We start from the raw sequence: 22,930 nt of genomic DNA on the forward strand, positions 1-22,930 counted from the left end.
CCTTTCTCTGCAATTATCTGGTTACATAGAGGAACCGTATGATTCCTGTACCTATATAATGCACATTTGTCACAGACATTGTTACTTACGGCCACACCACCCTGAATTTGCCTGACCTCGTCTGATCTCGGAAGCCAAGCAGTGTTGGGCCTGGTTAGTACTTGGGTGGGAGACCTTTTGGGAATACCAGGTGCTGTAAGGTTTTTCTCTTCTCTCTACCACCTGCATGTGTTTTGTTGCAACGTCTGATCACCCTGTGACACATGAGGTATTTGGTCATCTTCAGCTGCGGCTGCTTTGTTGGCAAACACGAAGTGATCTGAGAGTCTCAGTTTCAGCTGAAGAGAATGATCACGTCAGGGAACAAGATGTGCCCACTACACATCAGCCTTTCTCTGCAATTATCTGGTTGCATAGAGGAACCGTATGATTCCAGTACCTATATAATGCACATTTTTCAGAGATATTGTTGCTTACGGCCACACCACCCTGAACATGCCCGCCCTCGTCTGATCTCGGAAGCCAAGCACAGTTGGGCCTGGTTTGTACTTGGATGGAAGACCTTTTGGGAATACCAGGTGCTTTAAGCTTTTTCTCTTCTCTCAACCACCTGCATGTCTTTTGTTGCAATGTCTGATCACCCTGTGACACATGAGGAAGTTGGTCATCTTCAGCTGCTGCTGCTTTGTTGGCAGACACGAAGTGATCTGAGAGTCTCATTTTCAGCTGGAGAGAATTATCACGTCAGGGAAAAAGATATGCCCGCTACATATCAGCCTTTCTCTGCAATTATCTGGTTACATAGAGGAACCATATGATTTGATTGCCTATATAATGCGCATTTGTCACAGAGATTGTTGCTTACGGCCAAACCACCCTGAATATGTCCAACCTCGTCTGATCTCGGAAGCCAAGGAGGGTTGGGCCTGGTTAGTACTTTGATGGGAGACCGCTTGGGAATACCAGGTGCTGTAAGCTTTTTTTCTTCTCTCTACCACCTGCATGTCTTTTGTTGCAACGTCTGATCACCCTGTGACACATGAGGAAGGTGGTCATCTTCAGCTGCTGCTGCTTTGTTGGCAGACACGAAGTGATCTGAGAGTCTCAGTTTCAGCTGAAGAGAATGATCACATCAGAGAAGATGATATGCCCGCTACACATCAGCCTTTCTCGGCAATTATCTGGTTGCATAGAGGAACCATATGATTCCAGTACCTATATAATGCACATTTGTCAGAGACATTGTTGCTTACGGCCACACAACCCTGAACATGCCCGACCTCGTCTGATCTCGGAAGCCGAGCACAGTTGGGCCTGGTTTGGACTTGGATGGAAGACTTCTTGGGAATACGAGGTGCTGTAAGCTTTTTCTCTTCTCTCTACCACCTGCATGTCTTTTGTTGCAACGTCTGATCACCCTGTGACACATGAGGAAGTTGGTCATCTTCAGCTTCTGCTGCTTTGTTGGCAGACACAAAGTGATCTGAGAGTCTCAGTTTCAGCTCGAGAGAATAATCACGTCAGGGAAGAAGATGTGCCCACTACTTATCAGCTTTTCTTGGCAATTATCTGGTTACATAGAGGAACTGTATGATTCCAATATCTTTATAATGCACATTTGTCACAGTTATGGTTGCTTACCGCCACACCACCCTGAATATGCCTGACCACGTCTGATCTCGGAAGCCAAGCAGGTTTGGGCCTGGTTAGTACTTGGATGATAGACTCTCTGGGAATACCAGGTGCTGTAAGCTTTTTCTCTTCTCTCTACCACCTGCATGTCTTTTGTTGCAACGTCTGATCACCCTGTGACACATGAGGAAGTTGGTCATCTTCAGCTGCTGCTGCTTTGTTGGCAGACACAAAGTGATCTGAGAGTCTCAGTTTCAGCTGCAGAGAATAATCACGTCAGGGAAGAAGATGTGCCCACTACACATCAGCCTTTCTCGGAAATGATCTGGTTGCATAGAGGAACCGTATGATTCCAGTACCTATATAATGCACATTAGTCAGAGACATTGTTGCTTACGGCCACACCACCCTGAACATGCTCGACCTCGTCTGATCTCGGAAGCCAAGGAGGTTTGGGCCTGGTTAGTACTTGGATGGAAGACCTCTTGGGAATGCCAGGTATGGTAAGCTTTTTCTCTTCTCTCTACCACCTGCATGTCTTTTGTTGCAACGTCTGATCACCCTGTGACACATGAGGAAGTTGGTCATCTTCAGCAGCTGCTGCTTTGTTGATAGACACGAGGTGATCTGAGAGTCTCAGTTTCAGTTGCAGAGAATGACCACATCAGAGAAGATGATATGCCCGCTACACATCAGCCTTTCTCGGCAATTATCTGGTTGCATAGAGGAACCGTATGATTCCAGTACCTATATAATGCACATTTGTCAGAGACATTGTTGCTTACGGCCACACCACCCTGAACATGCCTGACCTCGTCTGATCTCGGAAGCCAAGCAGTGTTGGGCCTGGTTAGTACTTGGATGGGAGATCTCTTGGGAATACCAGGTGCTGTAAGCTTCTTCTCTTCTCTCGACCACCTGCATGTCTTTTGTTGCAACGTCTGATCATCCTGTGACACATGAGGAAGTTGGTCATCTTCAGCAGCTGCTGCTTCTTTGTTGGCAGACACGAAGTGATCTGAGAGTCTCAGTTTCAGCTGCAGAGAATAATCACATCAGGGAGGAAGATGTGCCCACTACAAGTCAGCCTTTCTCGGCAATTATCTGGTTACATAGAGGAAGTGTATGATTCCAGTACTTAGCAGCCACCACCCCAAGGCCCCTAAGGGACCCCGCCCCACACCGCAAGACAGCCCCACCTGCAAGCCCCCAAAACTGCCCTCCAAGCCCGACACACAGTCCCCCCCAGCAATCACCAACCCAGTCCCCACGACCCGAGAGACCACCAGACGCCCGAAGCCACACAGCCCCCCCCCAGCACACACCCAACCGCCCAGAGCGACGGGACAGCAACCCACCACCACCACTATGTGATAAAGCTAATCAGCGGGGACCAGAGAGAATGAAATTCAGCCAATTGATGTTTGAAAGAGGCAGACATTGTTTCCATGCTAATGTAATCTAAAAGAACATTTCTAAACTGGTTAATACACAGATTGTTCTTCGCTTTCCAGTTCATGAGAATAGTTTTCTTTGCGATACATAACACTGTGATGACCATGTGTGCTGAGTTCATTTCCATGTTGATGTTGTCTAAGTCACCCAGTATGCACAGTGTGGGGCATGCAGGAATGCTACACTTTAGCCATGTTGATAGGTCCGTACAGACTTCAAACCAGACCTTCTGGACAGGCGCACAAAACCACAAAGCGTGTGCATAATCATCAGGTGTGTTATCTGTGCAATGTGAGTAGATGTTTGAGCGTGTTAGACCCATCCTTAACATCCTTTGTCCTGTATAGTGTGTTCTATGAAGAATTTTGTATTGTATGAGCTGTAAATTAGGATTTCGAGTCATTCTGAAGGTGTTCAAACATATTTGTGGCCAGAAGCTATGACTAGAACTGATGGATAAATCTGCCTCCCATTTTTAGGATGGTAAAGACATTGTGTCATCTATCTTAGACAATAATTTATGTATTTTTGATAGTAGTTTTGGGATGCAGATGCTTAGAAATTCTGCTACTCTAATCGGGAGTTGTAAGCCAATAGGTTACAGTATATATCAAAATGGTTTAAACCTAGCCCAATAGATGAACCATGGATGAATATAGAACAAGCATTGTGTGATAATCTGGAAATCTCTGACCTGCCACTTATTAGTCAAAACGTAAAAAAATCACAAATGTTTTAAAAGCATTAACATCAGCACCTCTCTGACAGCCTGGTGGGAATTTCTAAAAATAACAAAGTCTTCACTTGTCCCGTGTAAGCTTACACCCATCTGGAACAATCCTGACATCCTGCAAAACAAAAAAATGCTAAACTTTACTCTGTGGAAGATCAAAGGAATCAAACATCTGGAACATATAATCCAAAATGGAAATTTTATTTCATTTGATGAGCTCATATCACAACATGAGATAGGCAGCAATAAATTCCTAGAATATCAACAACTTAAGTCTATAATAAGAAAGAAATATATCCTCCACCAACCAGACTTACAACTCCCGATTAGGGTAGCAGAATTTCTAAGCATCTGCACCCCAAAACTACTATCAAAAATATATAAAGTATTGTGAGGGAGAAAGTGGGCAACCCGGTCTTGTACCTCTCTGCAGACTGAAGCTTGGAGAAGTTTGATCATTTGTCCTGACACTTGCATTTGGGGAGCTATATAATATCCTTATCCAGTTGATGAAGTGTGACCCAAACCCGAACTGGTAGAACTGGGAGCACGGCCCTCTGGGCAGCCTACATACCCAAAGAGCCCCGCCCACCAGATGCCACTCAGTGCAACCACCTAGTGTGTATGTGTGTGTTTGATAAGTAGTGATGTCTAAGGTGTAATTAAAAAAGGGGTGGGGAACTGCAGAGTGCAGCCAAGGGGACCGCCTACGTGGCCCCATCCACTACACCCCACAGAACACACACGCCCCCAAAACCCTTCATGTGTGAGTGTGTGCTGTGTACAGGAGCCAAAAGGGAGAGGGGTATGGGGATATACACCGGGAGAGCTAGTCTCCCCCAGAGAGGGCAGCCAGGGACTGGCTGCAATAGGCACCCGCTACCTCGGACCCAACACATCAGGACATCAAGAGGGCCTGATGTCCTCCATATTCCGGGAGCTACTGTACCCCCAGAAAGTACCCACCCCGTCCAACCCCACTCAACCAACCCCATCCCACCCCGGAGGACCTCTACAAAAAAACAAACAAACAACAACAAACAAACCACCCGGTCACACCAGACGCAGCAGCCCGGGCCTGAGACCCACCATCACCCAGGCCCCCCCCTCAACAGGGGAAAAGCACCCCCCCCCACCGCACGCCCCAACACCCTAAAGAAAACAACCACCTGCGGATACCCTGGAGGTCCCAGAGCAACAAGCCTGGCACCAGGACCTGCACCAACCCACCCATACTGTGGCATGTCCAGGGCAACCCAGCCCCCCCGGGCGCAAGGCAGCGCCCAGCCACCAGGGCCCAGGCCCAGCACCACCACCCATGCCAGAGCGGCCCAGCCACCCGGTACAGAGCCAGCAGCCACCACCCCAAGGCCCCTAAGGGACCCCGCCCCACACAGCAAGACAGCCCCACCCGCAAGCCCCCAAAACTGCCCTCCAAGCCCGACATACAGTCCCCCCCAGCAATGACCAACCCGGTCCCCACGACCCGTGAGACCACCAGACGCCCAAAGCCACACAGCCCCCCCCCAGCACACACCCAACCGCCCAGAGCGACGGGACAGCAACCCACCACCACCACTATGTGATAAAGCTAATCAGCGGGGACCAGAGAGAATGAAATTCAGCCAATTGATGTTTTGAGGAGGCAGACATTGTTTCCATGCTAATATAATCTAAAACAACATTTCTAAACTGCTTAATACACAGACTGTTTTTCGCTTTCCAGTTCATGAGAATAGTTTTCTTTGCGATACATAACACTGCGAGGACCATGCAAACAAGCAGAGAAAAAACAAACACACAAACAAACAAAAACAAGCACAAGTAGTGGCAATCGCATACAACACAACTGTGCATATAGATGACCTGAGGCGACATGGTAATACATCAACTGCTACTGGACTAATGAATGTGTATTGTGTGTGTGTGTGTGTGTGTGTGAGAACATGCAACACCCATGGCACAGGACCTACATGATAACCGTTCTTACTTATGAGTGTATAAGTGTACACGGCCACAATCCACAGCCCCCCCAAGCAATCAGAAACAGGCAGAGAGGCCCACAAGACCCAGGCCACCAGCAGCCCCCACGGAGCACAGAACCCAGGATGCCCACCGCAGGGACAACCACGCATCCACCCAGAAGACAGCAGTGGAAGCCCCCGGACAGAGCCCCCATAAGCATAGGGCAGAGGCGCCCGGGAGCCAGGGGCAACAGCCCACCGACCCCACCAGGCCCCAGCCGCCCAGACATGGGCCGTGCACCGGACCCGGCCCCAGGAGCCCGAGCGCCCCAAAACCCCCCGGCAGAGGCCCCACCCAATACCCGGGAGGGCCAAGCGCCCCAGACAGCCACGCAGTGGGTCAGCGCCTGCCCCAGTGCCCCTGGCCAAGAGCCCTGGCAGTCAGGACGTGCCCACAGGTGGGTGAAGTCGCGAGGAGTGGGGAGAGGCAACGCCGCCCCCCCATTGGGAGAAGCACAGGCAGGCCAGGCGACAGCAAGTCCCAGACCCAGGCCCAATCATCACCACACACACTTTCACGTCCCATACATCCACACGTCATCCCTCCCTTGACTCCGCTGGGGTCTAGCACAGTGGGCACACCATGGGGCCAGCAGCCCCCCAGCCACCACAGACCCTGAACCAGCAGAATAATTAATTCCTCCTGGCCACTCCTTCCCGAGCAGCAACCAGGAAGCAGGGGTGTGAGAAGACCCCTCCCCTCACCCTTCTGGCTCTTCAATATTTTCTAATAGTGAGCGATTAAAATTGAGGGGCAGCCAACCTTGTAGAACTGGGAGGGCGGCCCTCTGGGCAGCCTACATACCCAAAGAGCCCCGTCCACCAGATGCCACTCAGTGCAACCACCCCCCAAGACGTAATGTGTGTGTGTGTGTGTGTTTGATAAGTAGTGATGTCTAAGGTGTAATTAAAACAGGGGCGGGGAACTGCAGAGTGCAGCCAAGGGGACCACCTACGTGGCCCCATCCACTACACCCCACAGAACACACACGCCCCCCAAAACCCTTCATGTGTGAGTGTGTGCTGTGTACAGGAGCCAAAAGGGAGAGGGTATGGGGATATACACCGGGAGAGCTACTCTCCCCCGGAGAGGGCAGCCAGGGACTGGCAGCAATAGGCACCCCCGCTACCTGGGACCCAGCACAGGGCAGGAGGGCCTGATGTCCACCAGGCTCGGGGCCTGCAGCGACCATATTCCGGGAGCTACTGTACCCCCAGAAGGTACCCACCCCGCCCCACCCCACTCAACCCAACCCCACCCCGGAGGACCTCTACAAACAAACACACAAACAACAACAAACAAACCACCCGGTCACACCAGACGCAGCAGCCCGGGCCTGAGACCCACCATCACCCTGGCCCCCCCCCATCAGGGGAAAAGCAACCCCCCCACCGCACGCCCCAACACCCTAAAGAAAACAACCACCTGCGGACACCCTGGAGGTCCCAGAGCAACAAGCCTGGCACCAGGACCTGCACTAACCCACCCATACTGTGGCATGTCCAGGGCAACCCAGCCCCCCCGGGCGCAAGGCAGCGCCCAGCCACCAGGGCCCAGGCCCAGCACCACCACCCACGCCAGAGCGGCCCAGCCACCCGGTATAGAGCCAGCAGCCACCACCCCAAGGCCCCTAAGGGACCCCGCCCCACACAGCAAGACAGCCCCACCCGCAAGCCCCCAAAACTGCCCTCCAAGCCCGACACACAGTCCCCCCCAGCAATGACCAACCCGGTCCCCACGACCCGAGAGACCACCAGACGCCCGAAGCCACACAGTTAATCAGCGGGGACCAGAGAGAATGAAATTCAGCCAATTGATGTTTTAAGGAGGCAGACATTGTTTCCATGCTAATATAATCTAAAAGAACATTTCTAAACAGGTTAATACACAGATTATTCTTCACTTTCCAGTTCATGAGAATAGTTTTCTTTGCGATACATAACACTGTGAGGACCATGTGTGCTGAGTTAATTTCCATGTTGATGTTGTCTAAGTCACCCAGCATGCAGGAATGCTACACTTTAGCCACGTTGATAGGTCCGTACACACTTCAAACCAGAACTTCTGGACAGGCGCACAAAACCACAAAGCGTGTGCATAATCATCAGGTGTGTTATCTGTGCAATGTGAGCAGATGTTAGAGTGTGTTAGACCCATCCTGAACATCCTTTGTCCTGTATAGTGTGTTCTATGAAGAATTTTGTATTGTATGAGCTGTAAATTAGGATTTCGAGTCATTCTAAAGGTGTTCAAACATATTTGTGGCCAGAAGCTGTGTGGTTCATCTATTGGGCTAGGTTTAAACCATTTTGATATATACTGTAACCTATTGGCTAAGGAATAGCGCTGAAAATGAGGTAAATCTAATCAACCACTTTCCTTGGTTTTCTGTAGCGTTTTTAAACTAATACGTGGTGGTTTGTTTTTCCACAGAAATTTGGAGATGCATTAATCTAGTGACTTAAACCAAGTAGCAGATGGTTTTATGGGGATCATTGAGAACAAATAGTTAACTTTTGGTAGTATCATCATTTTAATGGTTGTAACTCTCCCCATAAGTGATATAGGTAAGGACTTCCAACGAGAGAGATCGTCCTCTACTGTCTTTAATAATTGCACATAATTTAGCTTTGTTAGCTCTGAGAGCCTGGAGGAAATGTTTATGCCTAAATATCTAATATTTCCTGACTGTAAAGTGATCGCAGGTATATTCTGGACCCTACAGTTAATGGGCAGAACTGTGGTCTTAGACCAATTGATAGAGTAGTCAGAAAGTGCTGAGAATTTATTTATGAGTGTGATCGTGTGAGTGAGAGATGTCTGTGAGTTGTGGAGGAAAAGTAATACATCATCAGCATAAAGACTTATTTTATGCTCAATATTTTGGGGTTGGATGCCTTTAATATTTCTATCTTGTCTGATAGCAGCTGCAAAAGGTTCGATGAAAATAGCAAAAAGTGATGGAGAAAGTGGGCAACCCTGTCTTGTACCTCTCTGCAGACTGAAGCTTGGAGAAGTTTGATCATTTGTCCTGACACTTGCATTTGGGGAGCTATATAATATCCTTATCCAGTTGATGAAGTGTGACCCAAACCCGAATTTTTTTAATGCTGCGAATAAAAATTTCCAGTTCACTCGATCAAATGCTTTTTCTGCATCTAGAGAGACTATTGTGGTTTCCAGGTTGTCGATGGTAGAATAGTCTATGAGATTAATTAGCCTGCGAGTGTTAGTGGATGATCGTCTACCCTTTATGAAACCTGTCTGGTCAGGATGTATTATAAGTGGAGTTATTTTTTCTATTCTTTTGGCGAGGACTTTACAAAAACTTTACAAAAACTGTAGCTGGATGGAAGTATGGGGTCTTTTCCTGGTTTCTGTAGCAGGATAATGTTAGCAGAGTTCATGTGTGGGGATAATCTGCCATTCTGCTTAACTTGTAATACCATTTTGTGAAATGCAGTGCCAAAACAGTCCACAATTCTTTGTAGAACTCTGCTGGAAAACCATCTGGTGGCCACCCGGGGCTTTGTTACTAGGCATATGTTGAAGGGCTTCATGGAGTTCTCCTATTGAGAGAGGTGAATCCAGAGCCATTGCCTGTTCGGTTTGTAATTTTGGAAGGTTGATATTACTAAGAAACTGATCTATGTTACTGTCTGATGGATCATTTTGTGATGAATATAAGGTTTTATAGAAGTCCCTAAAAGCATTGTTGATTTCATGGGTGACATTTCTTTTTCAGTCTTTAACAGAAGTGATTGTTGTTTTCTCTTTATTTCTCTTTAGAAAATGGATTTTGGTGTCTGAAATATCCCTCATCAAGGAACTGCTAACTATGAATTCCTTCACTTAAACCAAGTTAAAACTGCTTTGTCCTTCATATTTATCCACGTCTACGCTGGTTTCAATGATAAACTTCTTTATATTACCTTATATGAGAAAGAACCACACTTGTTCTTCTAGAATCCGAAATTCGCTTTCTTTCAAGGAGATAGTGAAGATTTCAGATATTGCCATAAAATGAATTGCTTCACTCAAACCAAGTTAAAACTGCTTTGTCCTTCATATTTGTCAATGTTTAAGATGGTTTCAAACATAAATTTCTTTTTATAATCTTGTATGAGAAAAAAACACATGTTTGAGCAATACACTCCTTATGAGGAGTAATGCACGTTTCAGGATTTTGCTGTAAAATGAAATCCTTCACTTCAACCAAGTTAAAACTGCTTTGTCCTTCTTATTTATCCATGTCTAAGCTGGTTTCGAGTATAAACTTCTTTATATTACCTTATATGAGAAAGAACCACACTTGTTCTTCTAGAATCCGAAATTCGCTTTCTTTCAAGGAGATAGTGAAGATTTCAGATATTGCCATAAAATGAATTGCTTCACTCAAACCAAGTTAAAACTGCTTTGTCCTTCATATTTGTCAATGTTTAAGATGGTTTCAAACATAAATTTCTTTTTATAATCTTGTATGAGAAAAAAACAAAACATGTTTGAGCAATACACTCCTTATGAGGAGTAATGCACGTTTCAGGATTTTGCTGTAAAATGAAATCCTTCACTTCAACCAAGTTAAAACTGCTTTGTCCTTCTTATTTATCCATGTCTAAGCTGGTTTCAAGTATAAACTTCTTTATATTACCTTATATGAAAAAGAACCACACGTTCTTCTGGAATCCGAAATTCGCTTTCTTTTAAGGAGATAGTCAAGATTTCAGATATTGCCATAAAATGAATTGCTTCATTCAAACCAAGTTAAAACTGCTTTGTCCTTCATATTTGTCCATGTTTAAGCTGGTTTCAAACATAAACTTCTTTTTATAACCTTGTATGAGAAAGAGCATCCCTTACGGTTGAGCAATACACTCCTTATGAGGAGTTATGCACGATTCAGGATTTTGCTGTAAAATGAATTCCTTCACTTCAACCAAGTTAAAACTGCTTTGTCCTTCTTATTTATCCATGTCTAAGCTGGTTTCAAGTATAAACTTCTTTATATTACCTTATATGAGAAAGAACCACACGTTCTTCTGGAATCCGAAATTCGCTTTCTTTTAAGTAGATAGTCAAGATTTCAGATATTGCCATAAAATTAATTGCTTCACTCAAACCAAGTTAAAACTGCTTTGTCCTTCATATTTGTCCATGTTTAAGCTGGTTTCAAACATAAACTTCTTTGTATAACCTTGTATGAGAAAGAACCACACTTATGGTTGAGCAATACGCTCTTTATGAGGATTTAGCTGTAAAATGAATTCCTTCACTTTTTTCCCTTGTTCTGTTCAGCATTATGGCAGCAGAATTGTGAATACCTTTTATGCCAAACTGATTTGCTTTGCCAAGGGAAGTTTTATAAATGTAAAGCTCCCCTTGATGCCCATTTATTTATTTCTTGTTATATATAACATGTAATGGAACTGAACCGGACCGGGGGAAAAGGAAAGAAGAGGAAACAGAACAAAAAAAGAAACAAAAACCAGACAACCAGCTGCTACACCTGTAAAAAAACAAAACAGACAATAATCCATGGTCTCTGTTGCGAATCCAGCCTTTGCGCCACCAGGAGCACCTGAAAGCAGACAAGCAGAGAACAAACAACAACAAGCACAAGTAGTGGCAATCGCATACAACACAACTGTGGATATAGATGACCTGAGGCGACATGGTAATACATCAACTGCTACTGGACTAATGAATGTGTGTTGTGTGTGTGTGTGGGGGGGGAACATGCAACACCCATGGCACAGGACCTACATGATAACCGTGCTTAGTTATGAGTGCCACAATCCACAGCCCCCCCCAAGCAATCAGAAACAGGCAGAGAGGCCCACAAGACCCAGGCCACCAGCAGCCCCCACGGAGCACAGAACCCAGGATGCCCACCGCAGGGACAACCACGCATCCACCCAGAAGACAGCAGTGGAAGCCCCCGGACAGAGCCCCCATAAGCATAGGGCAGAGGCGCCCGGGAGCCAGGGGCAACAGCCCACCGACACCACCAGGCCCCAGCCGCCCAGACATGGGCCGTGCACCGGACCCGGCCCCAGGAGCCCGAGCGCCCCAAAACCCCCCGGCAGAGGCCCCACCCAATACCCGGGAGGGCCAAGCGCCCCAGACAGCCACGCAGTGGGTCAGCGCCTGTCCCAGTGCCCCTGGCCAAGAGCCCTGGCAGTCAAGACGTGCCCACAGGTGGGTGAAGTCGCGAGGAGTGGGGAGAGGCAACGCCGCCCCCCCATTGGGAGAAGCACAGGCAGGCCAGGCGACAGCAAGTCCCAGACCCAGGCCCAATCATCACCACACACACTTTCACGTCCCATACATCCACACATCCACACGTCATCCCTCCCTTGACTCCGCTGGGGTCTAGCACAGTGGGCACACCATGGGGCCAGCAGCCCCCCAGCCACCACAGACCCTGAACCAGCAGAATAATTAATTCCTCCTGGCCACTCCTTCCCGAGCAGCAACCAGGAAGCAGGGGTGTGAGAAGACCCCTCCCCTCACCCTTCTGGCTCTTCAATATTTTCTAATAGTGAGCGATTAAAATTGAGGGGCAGCCAACCTTGTAGAACTGGGAGCGCGGCCCTCTGGGCAGCCTACATACCCAAAGAGCCCCGTCCACCAGATGCCACTCAGTGCAACCACCCCCCAAGACCTAATGTGTGTGTGTGTGTGTGTTTGATAAGTAGTGATGTCTAAGGTGTAATTAAAACAGGGGTGGGGAACTGCAGAGTGCAGCCAAGGGGACCGCCTACGTGGCCCCATCCACTACACCCCACAGAACACACACGCCCCCAAAACCCTTCATGTGTGAGTGTGTGCTGTGTACAGGAGCCAAAAGGGAGAGGGGTATGGGGATATACACTGGGAGAGCTAGTCTCCCCCAGAGAGGGCAGCCAGGGACTGGCTGCAATAGGCACCCGCTACCTCGGACCCAACACATCAGGACATCAAGAGGGCCTGATGTCCACCAGGCTCGGGGCTTGCAGCGACCATATTCCGGGAGCTACTGTACCCCCAGAAAGTACCCACCCCGTCCAACCCCACTCAACCCAACACCATCCCACCCCGGAGGACCTTTACAAAAAAACAAACAAACAACAACAAACAAACCACCCGGTCACACCAGACGCAGCAGCCCGGGCCTGAGACCCACCATCACCCAGGCCCCCCCCTCAACAGGGGAAAAGGACCCCCCCCCCCACCGCACGCCCCAACACCCTAAAGAAAACAACCACCTGCGGATACCCTGGAGGTCCCAGAGCAACAAGCCTGGCACCAGGACCTGCACCAACCCACCCATACTGTGGCATGCCCAGGGCAACCCAGCCCCCCCGGGCGCAAGGCAGCGCCCAGCCACCAGGGCCCAGGCCCAGCACCACCACCCACGCCAGAGCGGCCCAGCCACCCGGTACAGAGCCAGCAGCCACCACCCCAAGGCCCCTAAGGGACCCCGCCCCACACAGCAAGACAGCCCCACCCGCAAGCCCCCAAAACTGCCCTCCAAGCCCGACACACAGTCCCCCCCAGCAATGACCAACCCGGTCCCCACGACCCGAGAGACCACCAGACACCCAAAGCCACACAGCCCCCCCCCCCAGCACACACCCAACCGCCCAGAGCGACGGGACAGCAACCCACCACCACCACTATGTGATAAAGCTAATCAGCGGGGACCAGAGAGAATGAAATTCAGCCAATTGATGTTTTGAGGAGGCAGACATTGTTTCCATGCTAATATAATCTAAAATAACATTTCTAAACTGCTTAATACACAGACTGTTTTTCGCTTTCCAGTTCATGAGAATAGTTTTCTTTGCGATACATAACACTGCGAGGACCATGCAAACAAGCAGAGAAAAAACAAACACACAAACAAACAAAAACAAGCACAAGTAGTGGCAATCGCATACAACACAACTGTGCATATAGATGACCTGAGGCGACATGGTAATACATCAACTGCTACTGGACTAATGAATGTGTATTGTGTGTGTGTGTGTGAGAACATGCAACACCCATGGCACAGGACCTACATGATAACCGTTCTTACTTATGAGTGTATAAGTGTACACGGCCACAATCCACAGCCCCCCCAAGCAATCAGAAACAGGCAGAGAGGCCCACAAGACCCAGGCCACCAGCAGCCCCCACGGAGCACAGAACCCAGGATGCCCACCACAGGGACAACCACGCATCCACCCAGAAGACAGCAGTGGAAGCCCCCGGACAGAGCCCCCATAAGCATAGGGCAGAGGCGCCCGGGAGCCAGGGGCAACAGCCCACCGACCCCACCAGGCCCCAGCCGCCCAGACATGGGCCGTGCACCGGACCCGGCCCCAGGAGCCCGAGCGCCCCAAAACCCCCCGGCAGAGGCCCCACCCAATACCCGGGAGGGCCAAGCGCCCCAGACAGCCACGCAGTGGGTCAGCGCCTGCCCCAGTGCCCCTGGCCAAGAGCCCTGGCAGTCAAGACGTGCCCACAGGTGGGTGAAGTCGCGAGGAGTGGGGAGAGGCAACGCCGCCCCCCCATTGGGAGAAGCACAGGCAGGCCAGGCGACAGCAAGTCCCAGACCCAGGCCCAATCATCACCACACACACTTTCACGTCCCATACATCCACACATCCACACGTCATCCCTCCCTTGACTCCGCTGGGGTCTAGCACAGTGGGCACACCATGGGGCCAGCAGCCCCCCAGCCACCACAGACCCTGAACCAGCAGAATAATTAATTCCTCCTGGCCACTCCTTCCCGAGCAGCAACCAGGAAGCAGGGGTGTGAGAAGACCCCTCCCCTCACCCTTCTGGCTCTTCAATATTTTCTAATAGTGAGCGATTAAAATTGAGGGGCAGCCAACCTTGTAGAACTGGGAGCGCGGCCCTCTGGGCAGCCTACATACCCAAAGAGCCCCGTCCACCAGATGCCACTCAGTGCAACCACCCCCCAAGACCTAATGTGTGTGTGTGTGTGTGTTTGATAAGTAGTGATGTCTAAGGTGTAATTAAAACAGGGGCGGGGAACTGCAGAGTGCAGCCAAGGGGACCACCTACGTGGCCCCATCCAATACACCCCACAGAACACACACGCCCCCAAAACTCTTCATGTGTGAGTGTGTGCTGTGTACAGGAGCCAAAAGGGAGAGGGGTATGGGGATATACACTGGGAGAGCTAGTCTCCCCCAGAGAGGGCAGCCAGGGACTGGCTGCAATAGGCACCCGCTACCTCGGACCCAACACATCAAGACATCAAGAGGGCCTGATGTCCACCAGGCTCGGGGCTTGCAGCGACCATATTCCGGGAGCTACTGTACCCCCAGAAAGTACCCACCCCGTCCAACCCCACTCAACCCAACCCCATCCCAGCCTGGAGGACCTCTACAAAAAAACAAACAAACAACAACAAACAAACCACCCGGTCACACCAGACGCAGCAGCCCGGGCCTGAGACCCACCATCACCCAGGCCCCCCCCCTCAACAGGGGAAAAGCACCCCCCCCACCGCACGCCCCAACACCCTAAAGAAAACAACCACCTGCGGACACCCTGGAGGTCCCAGAGCAACAAGCCTGGCACCAGGACCTGCACCAACCCACCCATACTGTGGCATGTCCAGGGCAACCCAGCCACCAGGGCCCAGGCCCAGCACCACCACCCACGCCAGAGCGGCCCAGCCACCCGGTACAGAGCCAGCAGCCACCACCCCAAGGCCCCTAAGGGACCCCGCCCCACACAGCAAGACAGCCCCACCCGCAAGCCCCCAAAACTGCCCTCCAAGCCCGACACACAGTCCCCCCCAGCAATGACCAACCCGGTCCCCACGACCCGAGAGACCACCAGATGCCCAAAGCCACACAGCCCCCCCCCAGCACACACCCAACCGCCCAGAGCGACGGGACAGCAACCCACCACCACCACTATGTGATAAAGCTAATCAGCGGGGACCAGAGAGAATGAAATTCAGCCAATTGATGTTTTGAGGAGGCAGACATTGTTTCCATGCTAATATGATCTAAAATAACATTTCTAAACTGCTTAATACACAGACTGTTTTTCGCTTTCCAGTTCATGAGAATAGTTTTCTTTGCGATACATAACACTGCGAGGACCATGCAAACAAGCAGAGAAAAAACAAACACACAAACAAACAAAAACAAGCACAAGTAGTGGCAATCGCATACATCACAACTGTGCATATAGATGACCTGAGGCGACATGGTAATACATCAACTGCTACTGGACTAATGAATGTGTATTGTGTGTGTGTGTGTGAGAACATGCAACACCCATGGCACAGGACCTACATGATAACCGTTCTTACTTATGAGTGTATAAGTGTACACGGCCACAATCCACAGCCCCCCCAAGCAATCAGAAACAGGCAGAGAGGCCCACAAGACCCAGGCCACCAGCAGCCCCCACGGAGCACAGAACCCAGGATGCCCACCGCAGGGACAACCACGCATCCACCCAGAAGACAGCAGTGGAAGCCCCCGGACAGAGCCCCCATAAGCATAGGGCAGAGGCGCCCGGGAGCCAGGGGCAACAGCCCACCGACACCACCAGGCCCCAGCCGCCCAGACATGGGCCGTGCACCGGACCCGGCCCCAGGAGCCCGAGCGCCCCAAAACCCCCCGGCAGAGGCCCCACCCAATACCCGGGAGGGCCAAGCGCCCCAGACAGCCACGCAGTGGGTCAGCGCCTGTCCCAGTGCCCCTGGCCAAGAGCCCTGGCAGTCAAGACGTGCCCACAGGTGGGTGAAGTCGCGAGGAGTGGGGAGAGGCAACGCCGCCCCCCCATTGGGAGAAGCACAGGCAGGCCAGGCGACAGCAAGTCCCAGACCCAGGCCCAATCATCACCACACACACTTTCACGTCCCATACATCCACACATCCACACGTCATCCCTCCCTTGACTCCGCTGGGGTCTAGCACAGTGGGCACACCATGGGGCCAGCAGCCCCCCAGCCACCACAGACCCTGAACCAGCAGAATAATTAATTCCTCCTGGCCACTCCTTCCCGAGCAGCAACCAGGAAGCAGGGGTGTGAGAAGACCCCTCCCCTCACCCTTCTGGCTCTTCAATATTTTCTAATAGTGAGCGATTAAAATTGAGGGGCAGCCAACCTTGTAGAACTGGGAGCGCGGCCCTCTGGGCAGCCTACATACCCAAAGAGCCCCGTCCACCAGATGCCACTCAGTGCAACCACCCCCCAAGACCTAATGTGTGTGTGTGTGTGTGTTTGATAAGTAGTGATGTCTAAGGTGTAATTAAAACAGGGGTGGGGAACTGCAGAGTGCAGCCAAGGGGACCGCCTACGTGGCCCCATCCACTACACCCCACAGAACACACACGCCCCCAAAACCCTTCATGTGTGAGTGTGTGCTGTGTACAGGAGCCAAAAGGGAGAGGGGTATGGGGATATACACTGGGAGAGCTAGTCTCCCCCAGAGAGGGCAGCCAGGGACTGGCTGCAATAGGCACCCGCTACCTCGGACCCAACACATCAAGACATCAAGAGGGCCTGATGTCCACCAGGCTCGGGGCTTGCAGCGACCATATTCCGGGAGCTACTGTACCCCCAGAAAGTACCCACCCCGTCCAACCCCACTCAACCCAACCCCATCCCAGCCCGGAGGACCTCTACAAAAAAACAAACAAACAACAACAAACAAACCACCCGGTCACACCAGACGCAGCAGCCCGGGCCTGAGACCCACCATCACCCAGGCCCCCCCCTCAACAGGGGAAAAGCACCCCCCCCACCACACGCCCCAACACCCTAAAGAAAAGAACCACCTGCGGACACCCTGGAGGTCCCAGAGCAACAAGCCTGGCACCAGGACCTGCACCAACCCACCCATACTGTGGCATGTCCAGGGCAACCCAGCCACCAGGGCCCAGGCCCAGCACCACCACCCACGCCAGAGCGGCCCAGCCACCCGGTACAGAGCCAGCAGCCACCACCCCAAGGCCCCTAAGGGACCCCGCCCCACACAGCAAGACAGCCCCACCCACAAGCCCCCAAAACTGCCCTCCAAGCCCGACACACAGTCCCCCCCAGCAATGACCAACCCGGTCCCCACGACCCGAGAGACCACCAGATGCCCAAAGCCACACAGCCCCCCCCCAGCACACACCCAACCGCCCAGAGCGACGGGACAGCAACCCACCACCACCACTATGTGATAAAGCTAATCAGCGGGGACCAGAGAGAATGAAATTCAGCCAATTGATGTTTTGAGGAGGCAGACATTGTTTCCATGCTAATATGATCTAAAATAACATTTCTAAACTGCTTAATACACAGACTGTTTTTCGCTTTCCAGTTCATGAGAATAGTTTATTTTGCGATACATAACACTGCGAGGACCATGCAAACAAGCAGAGAAAAAACAAACACACAAACAAACAAAAACAAGCACAAGTAGTGGCAATCGCATACATCACAACTGTGCATATAGATGACCTGAGGCGACATGGTAATACATCAACTGCTACTGGACTAATGAATGTGTATTGTGTGTGTGTGTGTGAGAACATGCAACACCCATGGCACAGGACCTACATGATAACCGTTCTTACTTATGAGTGTATAAGTGTACACGGCCACAATCCACAGCCCCCCCAAGCAATCAGAAACAGGCAGAGAGGCCCACAAGACCCAGGCCACCAGCAGCCCCCACGGAGCACAGAACCCAGGATGCCCACCACAGGGACAACCACGCATCCACCCAGAAGACAGCAGTGGAAGCCCCCGGACAGAGCCCCCATAAGCATAGGGCAGAGGCGCCCGGGAGCCAGGGGCAACAGCCCACCGACCCCACCAGGCCCCAGCCGCCCAGACATGGGCCGTGCACCGGACCCGGCCCCAGGAGCCCGAGCGCCCCAAAACCCCCCGGCAGAGGCCCCACCCAATACCCGGGAGGGCCAAGCGCCCCAGACAGCCACGCAGTGGGTCAGCGCCTGCCCCAGTGCCCCTGGCCAAGAGCCCTGGCAGTCAAGACGTGCCCACAGGTGGGTGAAGTCGCGAGGAGTGGGGAGAGGCAACGCCGCCCCCCCATTGGGAGAAGCACAGGCAGGCCAGGCGACAGCAAGTCCCAGACCCAGGCCCAATCATCACCACACACACTTTCACGTCCCATACATCCACACATCCACACGTCATCCCTCCCTTGACTCCGCTGGGGTCTAGCACAGTGGGCACACCATGGGGCCAGCAGCCCCCCAGCCACCACAGACCCTGAACCAGCAGAATAATGAATTCCTCCTGGCCACTCCTTCCCGAGCAGCAACCAGGAAGCAGGGGTGTGAGAAGACCCCTCCCCTCACCCTTCTGGCTCTTCAATATTTTCTAATAGTGAGCGATTAAAATTGAGGGGCAGCCAACCTTGTAGAACTGGGAGCGCGGCCCTCTGGGCAGCCTACATACCCAAAGAGCCCCGTCCACCAGATGCCACTCAGTGCAACCACCCCCCAAGACCTAATGTGTGTGTGTGTGTGTGTTTGATAAGTAGTGATGTCTAAGGTGTAATTAAAACAGGGGCGGGGAACTGCAGAGTGCAGCCAAGGGGACCACCTACGTGGCCCCATCCAATACACCCCACAGAACACACACGCCCCCAAAACTCTTCATGTGTGAGTGTGTGCTGTGTACAGGAGCCAAAAGGGAGAGGGGTATGGGGATATACACTGGGAGAGCTAGTCTCCCCCAGAGAGGGCAGCCAGGGACTGGCTGCAATAGGCACCCGCTACCTCGGACCCAACACATCAAGACATCAAGAGGGCCTGATGTCCACCAGGCTTGGGGCTTGCAGCGACCATATTCCGGGAGCTACTGTACCCCCAGAAAGTACCCACCCCGTCCAACCCCACTCAACCCAACCCCATCCCAGCCCGGAGGACCTCTACAAAAAAACAAACAAACAACAACAAACAAACCACCCGGTCACACCAGACGCAGCAGCCCAGGCCTGAGACCCACCATCACCCAGGCCCCCCCCTCAACAGGGGAAAAGCACCCCCCCCACCGCACGCCCCAACACCCTAAAGAAAACAACCACCTGCGGACACCCTGGAGGTCCCAGAGCAACAAGCCTGGCACCAGGACCTGCACCAACCCACCCATACTGTGGCATGTCCAGGGCAACCCAGCCACCAGGGCCCAGGCCCAGCACCACCACCCACGCCAGAGCGGCCCAGCCACCCGGTACAGAGCCAGCAGCCACCACCCCAAGGCCCCTAAGGGACCCCGCCCCACACAGCAAGACAGCCCCACCCGCAAGCCCCCAAAACTGCCCTCCAAGCCCGACACACAGTCCCCCCCAGCAATGACCAACCCGGTCCCCACGACCCGAGAGACCACCAGATGCCCAAAGCCACACAGCCCCCCCCCCAGCACACACCCAACCGCCCAGAGCGACGGGACAGCAACCCACCACCACCACTATGTGATAAAGCTAATCAGCGGGGACCAGAGAGAATGAAATTCAGCCAATTGATGTTTTGAGGAGGCAGACATTGTTTCCATGCTAATATGATCTAAAATAACATTTCTAAACTGCTTAATACACAGACTGTTTTTCGCTTTCCAGTTCATGAGAATAGTTTTCTTTGCGATACATAACACTGCGAGGACCATGCAAACAAGCAGAGAAAAAACAAACACACAAACAAACAAAAACAAGCACAAGTAGTGGCAATCGCATACATCACAACTGTGCATATAGATGACCTGAGGCGACATGGTAATACATCAACTGCTACTGGACTAATGAATGTGTATTGTGTGTGTGTGTGTGAGAACATGCAACACCCATGGCACAGGACCTACATGATAACCGTTCTTACTTATGAGTGTATAAGTGTACACGGCCACAATCCACAGCCCCCCCAAGCAATCAGAAACAGGCAGAGAGGCCCACAAGACCCAGGCCACCAGCAGCCCCCACGGAGCACAGAACCCAGGATGCCCACCGCAGGGACAACCATGCATCCACCCAGAAGACAGCAGTGGAAGCCCCCGGACAGAGCCCCCATAAGCATAGGGCAGAGGCGCCCGGGAGCCAGGGGCAACAGCCCACCGACCCCACCAGGCCCCAGCCGCCCAGACATGGGCCGTGCACCGGACCCGGCCCCAGGAGCCCGAGCGCCCCAAAACCCCCCGGCAGAGGCCCCACCCAATACCCGGGAGGGCCAAGCGCCCCAGACAGCCACGCAGTGGGTCAGCGCCTGTCCCAGTGCCCCTGGCCAAGAGCCCTGGCAGTCAAGACGTGCCCACAGGTGGGTGAAGTCGCGAGGAGTGGGGAGAGGCAACGCCGCCCCCCCATTGGGAGAAGCACAGGCAGGCCAGGCGACAGCAAGTCCCAGACCCAGGCCCAATCATCACCACACACACTTTCACGTCCCATACATCCACACGTCATCCCTCCCTTGACTCCGCTGGGGTCTAGCACAGTGGGCACACCATGGGGCCAGCAGCCCCCCAGCCACCACAGACCCTGAACCAGCAGAATAATTAATTCCTCCTGGCCACTCCTTCCCGAGCAGCAACCAGGAAGCAGGGGTGTGAGAAGACCCCTCCCCTCACCCTTCTGGCTCTTCAATATTTTCTAATAGTGAGCGATTAAAATTGAGGGGCAGCCAACCTTGTAGAACTGGGAGCGCGGCCCTCTGGGCAGCCTACATACCCAAAGAGCCCCGTCCACCAGATGCCACTCAGTGCAACCACCCCCCAAGACCTAATGTGTGTGTGTGTGTGTGTTTGATAAGTAGTGATGTCTAAGGTGTAATTAAAACAGGGGTGGGGAACTGCAGAGTGCAGCCAAGGGGACCGCCTACGTGGCCCCATCCACTACACCCCACAGAACACACACGCCCCCAAAACCCTTCATGTGTGAGTGTGTGCTGTGTACAGGAGCCAAAAGGGAGAGGGGTATGGGGATATACACCGGGAGAGCTAGTCTCCCCCAGAGAGGGCAGCCAGGGACTGGCTGCAATAGGCACCCCGCTACCTCGGACCCAACACATCAGGACATCAAGAGGGCCTGATGTCCACCAGGCTCGGGCCTTGCAGCGACCATATTCCGGGAGCTACTGTACCCCCAGAAAGTACCCACCCCGTCCAACCCCACTCAACCAACCCCATCCCACCCCGGAGGACCTCTACAAAAAAACAAACAAACAACAACAAACAAACCACCCGGTCACACCAGACGCAGCAGCCCGGGCCTGAGATCCACCATCACCCAGGCCCCAACACCCTAAAGAAAACAACCACCTGCGGACACCCTGGAGGTCCCAGAGCAACAAGCCTGGCACCAGGACCTGCACTAACCCACCCATACTGTGGCATGTCCAGGGCAACCCAGCCCCCCCGGGCGCAAGGCAGCGCCCAGCCACCAGGGCCCAGGCCCAGCACTACCACCCACGCCAGAGCGGCCCGGCCACCCGGTACAGAGCCAGCAGCCACCACCCCAAGGCCCCTAAGGGACCCCGCCCCACACAGCAAGACAGCCCCACCCGCAAGCCCCCAAAACTGCCCTCCAAGCCCGACACACAGTCCCCCCCAGCAATGACCAACCCGGTCCCCACGACCCGAGAGACCACCAGACGCCCGAAGCCACACAGTTAATCAGCGGGGACCAGAGAGAATGAAATTCAGCCAGTTGATGTTTTAAGGAGGCAGACATTGTTTCCATGCTAATATAATCTAAAAGAACATTTCTAAACAGGTTAATACACAGATTATTCTTCACTTTCCAGTTCATGACAATAGTTTTCTTTGCGATACATAACACTGTGAGGACCATGTGTGCTGAGTTAATTTCCATGTTGATGTTGTCTAAGTCACCCAGCATGCAGGAATGCTACACTTTAGCCATGTTGATAGGTCCGTACACACTTCAAACCAGAACTTCTGGACAGGCGCACAAAACCACAAAGCGTGTGCATAATCATCAGGTGTATAACAATGCAATGTGAGCAGATGTTAGAGTGTGTTAGACCCATCCTGAACATCCTTTGTCCTGTATAGTGTGTTCTATGAAGAATTTTGTATTGTATGAGCTGTAAATTAGG

At 52.2% G+C, this 22,930-nt stretch overlaps 6 pseudogenes; all 6 read left to right on the forward strand.

Annotated features, from left to right (window-relative positions):
* Positions 1-83: 83 nt before the first annotated feature.
* Positions 84-202, forward strand: LOC140309443 (5S ribosomal RNA; annotated as a pseudogene).
* A 269-nt stretch (positions 203-471) lies between these two features.
* LOC140294971 (5S ribosomal RNA) lies at positions 472-590 on the forward strand (annotated as a pseudogene).
* Positions 591-859: 269 nt separating this feature from the next.
* On the forward strand, positions 860-978 carry LOC140316610 (5S ribosomal RNA; annotated as a pseudogene).
* Positions 979-1,635: 657 nt separating this feature from the next.
* Positions 1,636-1,754, forward strand: LOC140294833 (5S ribosomal RNA; annotated as a pseudogene).
* Positions 1,755-2,023: 269 nt separating this feature from the next.
* On the forward strand, positions 2,024-2,142 carry LOC140295115 (5S ribosomal RNA; annotated as a pseudogene).
* Positions 2,143-2,411: 269 nt separating this feature from the next.
* LOC140299354 (5S ribosomal RNA) lies at positions 2,412-2,530 on the forward strand (annotated as a pseudogene).
* The last annotated feature ends 20,400 nt before the right edge of the window (positions 2,531-22,930 follow it).

The sequence above is a fragment of the Leuresthes tenuis genome, unplaced genomic scaffold, assembly GCF_036924035.1.
Source record: "Leuresthes tenuis unplaced genomic scaffold, fLeuTen1.0.hap1 SCAF_1, whole genome shotgun sequence".
NCBI lineage: Eukaryota > Metazoa > Chordata > Actinopteri > Atheriniformes > Atherinopsidae > Leuresthes > Leuresthes tenuis.